Here is a 9,799-nt window from a genome sequence, read left to right as displayed (position 1 = left end):
TATACCAATATTAAAAATATTTTAAATTTCTACACAAGGCAATGTGAATAAATAGGCTACACAATTCTATGTCAGGTTTCACATACAGGCTATCCACTTTTATTAGGCTTTCGATCAGCTGTTCAATATGTGAGGTGCTCTCAGACAGGCTACTCAATTGTGTCATGGGTCGTGTCAAAGAATTTGGAAGCGTTCAATCCCCGACCGTCCAAGTGGTTGGACACCATTCCTTCCCTCCCCGTCCCATCCGAAATCCTTATCCTGACCCCTTCCCAGTGCTATATAGTCGTAATGGCTTGGCACTTTTCCCGACAATTCCCTTCCCTTATGCTTATAAATTTGTCTTTGTACTAGGCTGTTTTCCTTACTCTTAGATTTCCCCTAGACTCAAGTAAAGTTATCTACTCCCCAAGACAACATTTTAGGTCCACCACAACCGAATTCTTGACAGGTCTCTGAGACACAACTATGACAAAATTGTTTGACACAACCCATGACAGAGACCCCTGCCAGTGTGTTGCTGGAGACCCCTGCCAGTGTGTTGCTGGAGACCCCTGCCAGTGTGTTGCTGGAGACCCCTGCCAGTGTGTTGCTGGAGACCCCTGTCAGCGTGTTGCTGGAGACCCCTGCCAGTGTGTTGCTGGAGACCCCTGCCAGTGTGTTGCTGGAGACCCCTGCCAGTGTGTTGCTGGAGATCCCTGCCAGTGTGTTGCTGGAGACCCCTGCCAGTGTGTTGCTGGAGACCCCTGCCAGTGTGTTGCTGGAGACCCCTGCCAGTGTGTTGCTGGAGACCCCTGCCAGTGTGTTGCTGGAGACCCCTGCCAGTGTGTTGCTGGAGACCCCTGTCAGCGTGTTGCTGGAGACCCCTGCCAGTGTGTTGCTGGAGACCCCTGCCAGTGTGTTGCTGGAAGTGAAGTAGTGTTTGGACACGGTGACGATACAGTGTAGGACTGGTCCATGAAGTACTGAGACAGGTGAACTGGCCGGCGTGAGGCCCGCACAAGACAGACCCAGGGAGGGAACCTTGAGTGGTGTATGATAGAAGTGGACTCGCTGTGTTATGAGATCATAGACGTTCGTTTGTAGTGTCCTGTGTAGAAGAGACACCTGCTATGGTATATACATGTGTAATAAGTGTATATAGCTAAGACGTACACATGTTGATGGTTTTTGTTTAGTGTTGTTTACCACTAATTCTCATTGGATTGATTATTACCGCCAGTTGTTACTAACTTACCTATGACTCGGAGCTGGATCAGGTAAGAAGAGGCCCGATAGAAGGTGTGATAAAAAGTGATATAAAGGAACCCGGTAACTGGTGTAGCGAATATATTATGTCAATAATATACTCGCTCCAAACTCTCAGTAGCTTAATGAGATGGGCGTTAAGTCTACTTAATCCATTAATGACAAAACTCATACCTCTTCCCTAATTACAATTAAAATTCCTTCCAATCTATTGGAGGACGATGAGGTGTGGCCCGATTATATAAGCAGTCGATTAGCGAATAATGTTTGACTGGAAACATCTCCCGTCACGCAGGGTGCAGTTGCACCTCCACAGATCTCCAGTATCAGTTCTTGATACTGGTAATGACTCAAAAGGGCCACCACTTACGGGCTATTCATGCCCGTGCCACCTTTTGGGTGGCTTAATCTTCATCAATCGAATAATCTTTTACAGGCTATTCATGCCCGTGCCACCTCTTGGGTGGCTTAATCTTTATCAGTCGGTTAATCTTTATCTTACTGAACGCGCGTTGGCACAACAGACGGCACCGCTCCTGTGCCAGGTAAGTTACGGGCTCACCATAGCCCGTGCTACTTGGAACTTGTTCCGAGTAGCTGAATCTATAACAACAACAACAACTGAACGCACTGTTCCTAGCCAACAGCCTGGACCCCATCATCGCCCCGGTCACAAGTCTCACTACCTCCACTACCACTCCGGAGACTACCACCAGGATGACCACTTTTTTTTGCTATTAATACATTAAGTACATCTGCATAGATGCAGCTACCCCTAGACTATATGGAAGGGAGTACAGTGTGTCAAAAAGCTAGCTATGTGATGCTAAAAAATCCCCATGACACAGGATGGTTAATCATACAGAGGCATGTGATAAGTTGTCTGCACTGGAGTGGGTGCATTATGTTGTTGTGTTGTGTTATGTTGTGTTATGTAATGTTGGGTGCATTATGAGGATATTGTCATGAACACAAGAGTGAATAAGGCAGCAGTGGTACTAAAAGTCCTCCATCTCGCAGGATGGTTAGTCATACAGGGCCATATATTTAGTTAGCCTGCACTGGCAAATTTTGGGTACATTATAAGGATATCTTCAAGAACACGAGAATGACTAAAGTAATTGCAAAGCTCCAGGTACCTCATGCCAACTGGTCTGAAAGATCTAATATCTAGGCATTCAGTGATGTAGTGTGGGAGATTATGTCCCAGTGCCTGATCACATAGTCTGTACCTGGAGTGCTCAGGATTGGGAGACCCGTCACCTGTAGCCACCTGCCACAGGTAACGGTAACCCAACCTGATCCTGGCAACCACTGTGTCGCACAGTCTAGTGGACGTTTTGTGCTGCCCATAGATATAGGTTTCAGATCTGAACAAATCATAGCTTTTTATACAAGTGCTTTCAGGTCATTGGGAGTCAGTAATTTCTTTCCTGTCAGACCTGAGTGTTTGGAACAATACAGTTTTGACAAGAGATGGGGATACCTGGACCTATTTCAACTTCATCTTTGTTACACGCTAATTTGGCTGCAATGTCTGTCTCGTTATGATGGGTTATATTTATGTGTGAAGGTATCCATACAAAGGAGATTCGAGACCCTTTGCTCTGTACAGCAATTTGGTCATTTATAATTGGTAGTATGAGGTTCTTGCTGTCGATCTTCCAGGAGAAGTTTTCGATTGCTTGAAGAGCAGACTGAATCACAAAATATTATTCCTCCTCCAATGTTTTTAATGTAATGGTAGCTAGTTGTAGCGAGGACGACCACGAGGTTGACCTCAAGACAGACTCCAGAACCACCCAAGACCCGGGCGGCACAGAGGTATTTCCCTCTCCAGCTCCCAACACTCCTACCATCACCATATCAACAGCCGCGCTAGCAGACGTGTTGTCTACAAATACTAACAACACCACCAACGCTCCTGAAATAGCTTCTACCACTAATCCATGACACCCGAGCCTACCTCAGGCTGCGAGGCGAAATACGAAATCTTCAACTACGGAAGTTACATTCCCCTCAGACGAAGGGGAATGTAACTTCCGTAACTTCTACTCACTTCCCCCTTCAGAGCAGGAGAGATTGCTGAAATAGAGGGAATACAGAGAACATATACGGCACGCATAGACGAGATAAAACACCTAAATTATTGGGATCGTCTCAAAGCTCTCCAAATGTACTCTCTAGAAAGGAGACGAGAGAGATACCAAATAATATACACATGGAAAATACTGGAGGGTCAGGTCCCAAATCTACACAGTAAAATAACAACGTACTGGAGTGAACGATATGGAAGAAAATGCAAGATTGAACCTGTGAAGAGCAGAGGTGCCATAGGCACAATCAGAGAGCACTGTATAAACATCAGGGGTCCACGGTTGATCAACGTCCTCCCAGCGAGCATAAGAAATATTGCCGGAACAACCGTGGACATCTTCAAGAGAAAACTGGACGGTTTTCTAAGAGAAGTTCCGGATCAGCCGGGTTGTGGTGGGTACGTGGCCCTGCGGGCCGCTCCAAGCAACAGCCTGGTGGACCAAACTCTCACAAGTCGAGCCTGGCCTCGGGCCGGGCTTGGGGAGTAGAAGAACTCCCAGAACCCCATCAACCAGGTATCAACCAGGTAACACTACCCCGACCGGGAGCCGGTCGGCCGAGCAGACAGCACGCGGGACTTGTGATCCTGTGGTCCTGGGTTCGATCCCAGGCGCCGGCGAGAAACAATGGGCAGAGTTTCTTTCACCCTATGCCCCTGTTACCTAGCAGTAAAATAGGTACCTGGGTGTTAGTCAGCTGTCACGGGCTGCTTCCTGGGGGTGGGGGCCTGGTCGAGGACCGGGCCACGGGGACACTAAAAGCCCCGAAATCATCTAAAGATAACCTCCAAAGATAACCCCACCAGCTCTATAACTGGTACAGCCAGCCCTCCAGGGCTGAAATCCACCATAAAGACCCCATCCATCCCCAGGAAGAGAGAGAGAGATCTGGGGTTGATATCGTGCCAGACCCTGAAGCCCACATCAAAGAATATCATCAGCGGCATATGCATGGCCGGAAAACATAAGAACTGCCTTTAAAAACTTGTGTAAGGAATGATTCAGAACCTTGTTTACCTCATATGTTAGACCAATACCGGTGTGTGTGTCTCCAGCGTGGAGCCCATATCTGGTCTAACACAAAAAATGACGTTAAATAGAGTTCAGAGATATGCTACCAGGTTGGTCCCCAAGCTGAGAGGCATGAGCTACAAGGAAAGACTGCTGGAACTAAACCTCACAACACTGGAAGACAGAAAATTTAGGGGAGACATGATCACCACCTATAAAATTCTCAGAGGGTTTGACAGGGTCAATAAAGACAAACTATTTAGTAAGAGTGGTATGCGAACAAGGGGACACAGGTGGAAACTTTGTAGAACACGAAACAATGGATTTAAATAGGATAAGTTTAGATTTAGGAAAGACCTGAGTAAATACTGGTTCAATAACAGGGTTGTCGATTTGTGGAACCAGTTACAAGGGTAACATAGACGTAGGATCCCTTGATTGTTTCAGCCGTAAGTTAGATATGTATGTGAATGCGTTTGGGTGGATATAAATAGGAGCTGCCACGTATGGGCCAATAGGCCTTCTGCAGTTTATTTGATTCTTATGTTAAGGGGAGCCCACGAGTGGGTAAGGCGGCGGCGGGAGGGACCCCATGCGCATACATGATATCCCTCCCGCTCCGGGGCCTTGTTAGGAGCTTCCACTATGACTAGTTTTCCATGTATGTCGACGTCAAGTCATCAATCCTGCCGCTTAGGCAGCTTGCTGTTTTGGCCTTCAGCGTTAGATCTTTTTTCTAATGATATACTGTGCACCTCTCCCTTTGTGTGCTGTGTCCCATATAAGAAAACACCAAATACAAAAGAATTTTCCATTTAATATATGTTTGTTTTCAGGTTATTATTGTGTGTTATTAGTATCATCTTAACTCTTGTGGGTTGTGATGAGATCTGCCATTTATGTGTATTTTAGTTTGTTTGATAGGGTATTAGGTATGCTTAGGGGTGCCTTCTCGCCATGCCCTGTGGCTGGGGGGGATTGGTGCCCTGAAGCTACATCAACACCCTATACTCCCCCCCCCCCCGAAGTGGCAAGGGGAGTTAGGGGACATCTCACAGCCTCACCCATTATGTTCTTCATTGTCCGCCGATTAAAATGTACGTGTATAGAAAAATGAGATAAGGACCGCTCCTGAACCAATAGCCTGGATGTGTCATAATGGAAAGATTGGTGATATTCTGGAGAGATATAAGAAGTTTGCACCAAGATTGTAACCTCTTGTTGACTTGACTGAATCTCTACTTGTAGCCTCTTTATTGCTGCTTATGTCTATGTACTTACTCATAAATGTATGTGTGTATGTTTGGTATCACACTGCATGTTTACAGGAAGTAATGTATATGTTTATCAACCAGAATATTCAATAATATATTGATTGTTTTGGGATGTGTGTGTAAATATATTTGAGCGCTCTGTACTGAAGGGTTGAGAATAGTGAGCTACCTCATCCCTTTGTGTATTTATGTACCCCAATAAACTGATTTCAAATCAATTTCAATTCATTCTCTGTACGGGAGGTCGACAAACGGAATGCATTGAAGGAAGAGGATATTAAAGGCAATTACGTCCACAACTTTAAGAAAAATATGGTGAAAATGTTAATGTTGTGAGAGGTAATTATTGCGTCAGGTAAACCAGCTAGGAAGCGAGGCATAAAGACCTAGTAATGCCCCTATAGTCACCGACTGGTAAGTACTAATAGGTAAGCTCCACTACCCCAGGACATCCACAACCAATCCCCAAGGCCTATCACCTACCCAGCCGGCCCACCACCACCCCAGCCGGCCCACCACCACCACCCCAGCCGGCCCACCACCACCCCAGCCGGCCTATCACCACCCCAGCCGGCCCACCACCAACCCAGCCGGCCTATCACCACCCCAGCCGGCCCACCACCACCACCCCAGCCGGCCCACCGCCACCCCAGCCGGCCCACCACCACCACCCCAGCCGGCCCACCGCCACCCCAGCCGGCCTATCACCACCCCAGCCGGCCCACCACCACCCCAGCCGGCCCACCACCACCCCAGCCGGCCCACCACCACCCCAGCCGGCCCACCACCACCCCAGCCGGCTCACCTCCACCCCAGTCGGCCCACCTCCACCCCAGCCGGCCCACCTCCACCCCAGCCGGCCCACCACCACCCCAGCCGGCCCACCCCACCTCCACCCCAGCCGGCCCACCTCCACCCCTGCCGGCCCACCACCACCCCACCCGGCCCACCACCACCCCAGCCGGCCCACCACCACCCCAGCCGGCCCACCACCACCCCAGCCGGCCCACCACCACCCCAGCCGGCCCACCTCCACCCCAGCCGGCCCACCTCCACCCCAGCCGGCCCACCACCACCCCAGCCGGCCCACCCCACCTCCACCCCAGCCGGCCCACCTCCACCCCTGCCGGCCCACCACCACCCCAGCCGGCCCACCTCCACCCCTGCCGGCCCACCACCACCACTGCCGGCCCACCACCACCCCGGCCGGCCCACCATCACCCCTGCCGGCCCACCATCACCCCAGCCGGCCCACCTCCACCCCAGCCGGCCCACCACCACCCCTGCCGGCCCACCTCCACCCCTGCCGGCCCACCACCACCCCTGCCGGCCCACCTCCACCCCTGCCGGCCCACCACCACCCCTGCCGGCCTACCTCCACCCCGGCCGGCCCACCTCCACCCCGGCCGACCCACCACCACCCCAGCCGGCCCACCTCCACCCCTGCCGGCCCACCACCACCACTGCCGGCCTACCTCCACCCCGGCCGGCCCACCTCCACCCCTGCCGGCCCACCACCACCTCAGCCGGCCTACCTCCACCCCGGCCGGCCCACCTCCACCCCGGCCGGCCCACCACCACCCCTGCCGGCCTACCTCCACCCCGGCCGGCCCACCTCCACCCCGGCCGGCCTACCTCCACCCCTGCCGGCCCACCACCACCTCAGCCGGCCTACCTCCACCCCGGCCGGCCCACCTCCACCCCGGCCGGCCCACCACCACCCCTGCCGGCCTACCTCCACCCCGGCCGGCCCACCTCCACCCCGGCCGGCCCACCTCCACCCCGGCCGGCCCACCACCACCCCAGCCGGCCCACCTCCACCCCTGCCGGCCCACCACCACCCCGGCCGGCCCACCTCCACCCCGGCCGGCCTACCTCCACCCCTGCCGGCCCACCACCACCTCAGCCGGCCTACCTCCACCCCGGCCGGCCCACCTCCACCCCGGCCGGCCCACCACCACCCCTGCCGGCCTACCTCCACCCCGGCCGGCCCACCTCCACCCCGGCCGGCCTACCTCCACCCCTGCCGGCCCACCACCACCTCAGCTGGCCTACCTCCACCCCGGCCGGCCCACCTCCACCCCTCCATCCCTGGGGCGGGACACTTGCCGCCAGCTGTTGCCTCAGGACACTCTTCTCTCACAACGTGTAGTCACTCGTGTTGTCTCAGCTTCCGGCTTTTCTTGCTAGTTCCCATGGCTACGGTGCCTAAATATCGTCTTCTTAGCAGTTCTCGAGGTGTCATAAAGTTTTGGTGGGCGCGGAGTATTGATTAGCCACAGATCTAACACGGGCAACGCATTTGCTGGCAATACGCAATAGCCTATCTTGTCCTAAAGTGAGTAACGAACGTTGAAAACAGCTGAAAAATCTTCAGCAATGCGTTCTTCACATTAGAAATATCGTCACAAGAGTATTATCCTTTACCATGACATATTTTAATTATGAGATGATTTTTTTATTATTAAATAATATAAACGAATTAAAGGAAATCAATGAAATCAAGGTTTCCTTAAATCTTACCTGGCAGCCCAAGTGGCCGAATAACACAGTTGTGAGGCCGCCAGCCCTATATTCTTTCTTACAAAAACAATTCATGTTATGAGAGCTTTATGACTCCTCTAACCTTAATCAGATTGTTTCAGAACTTACGGCTAACTTCAAATTAAGGGAAATCGCGCCCATATCGATTAGTGAGTGCGCAGAGCATTGTGGGTCGGGTGAGAGGTGCCACGCAGTCATTATTCAAAAGTTTATCATTCCCTGTTTCTGCAGCTTTTATGGGAATATTATATATAAATATAATGCTTAACGGCTACTAAAAAATGTAGAAATGTACTAAAATTTATGCCGTGGACTAGAATGACTGGAAATCAGTAAGAAAATTCTGGAATTAAATTCGTGTACCGGCAAGTGTGCGTTCCAGCCATCTTTCCAGACTTGGCAAGTAAAGTCAGCAAACTTTTTCTGAGTCGCACAACTTTCCAAGATTTGATCGTGTGTGGCTTTTGGTTACAGATTCAGTTAAATTCGAGTGGCAAAAACGTTGTAGTACCTGGAAATACAGGAAAGAAGCCGTGCAACACGTCATTTCGGCCGCCAGACAGGTAAGAGAGTTGTAAAGAGAGTAAATATTGATACGAGCAAGTTGTAGCTGTCGGGAAAGTTGGCTTTAACCTCTCGTGAGAGCTGTTCTGAAGACGACAGCTCCTCATCCTTGTGTCAGGGGGATGCTTTTGCACTGTGAAGAGTGATACATGAGCTATAGCAACGGCAGTGATGAAGGTGACAAGATATGTAGTGTTATTTCCCCCGTGTTTACTTGTAAGCGGTGAATGAGTGATTTCCACGTTGCCTCATGTACGACAATAAATAGTTTCCGCACAGGATTCCCTTCTGGAATGGCAATCCATGGAGGGGACACCATGACAGCTTCTGACATTTATGACATTTTTGAAGATGATTAATAGGAAAGTCCTGAAGGCGTCTGCAATAGGAACTAATTGTCGAGAGAAATTGCTAAATTTGTGTAAGAGTCAGACCACAACTGCTATTGATTCACAGCATCAAGCATCCCCCCTCCTCTCTCTCTCTCTCTCACTCTCTCACAGTGCAAATTCATTCCAGTCTGACGTCATGCTGTGCATGACGTACCGTACTGGACATTGCTCTCTTCATGTTCATCTCGTAACCAAGAAAGACACATGAAGTGAACCCACAAAAAAAGACACAAGTTAAAAAATTCAGAACAGTACCCTTCCATTCCACTCAACAAGCGAGAGGAAAACATTCACTTGTGTAAGGATGTTTTTATGATCTCCGTCCTTATTTGTATATGGCGCAAGGTTTATTTTTGGCGGCGCACCTGGAGGTTGCGTCCACGTCAACCTGTTTAATCCTCTCGCATCGTTCTCGTAGCGTAAACAAAGGGTGTAGATTTGCTAAAAGTTTTGTGATAAAGCATCATTGTCGAGTTTCTGGCGGGTTGACCATCGCTTACACTGTTATCTTAGGGGAAGGTTGAGTTAACGCTGTTATTTGGGGGAAGGTAGAATTAACACTGTTATCTTAGGAGCAGGATGAGATATCACAATTGTCTTAGAAGAGTGAGGCGATAACACTGTTATCTTAGGGGGGGGGAGGTAAGGAGTAAACTGTTATCTTAGAGGA

This window comes from Procambarus clarkii, chromosome 44 (assembly GCF_040958095.1).
Source record: "Procambarus clarkii isolate CNS0578487 chromosome 44, FALCON_Pclarkii_2.0, whole genome shotgun sequence".
NCBI lineage: Eukaryota > Metazoa > Arthropoda > Malacostraca > Decapoda > Cambaridae > Procambarus > Procambarus clarkii.
Note: the sequence above shows the minus strand (reverse complement) of the source record.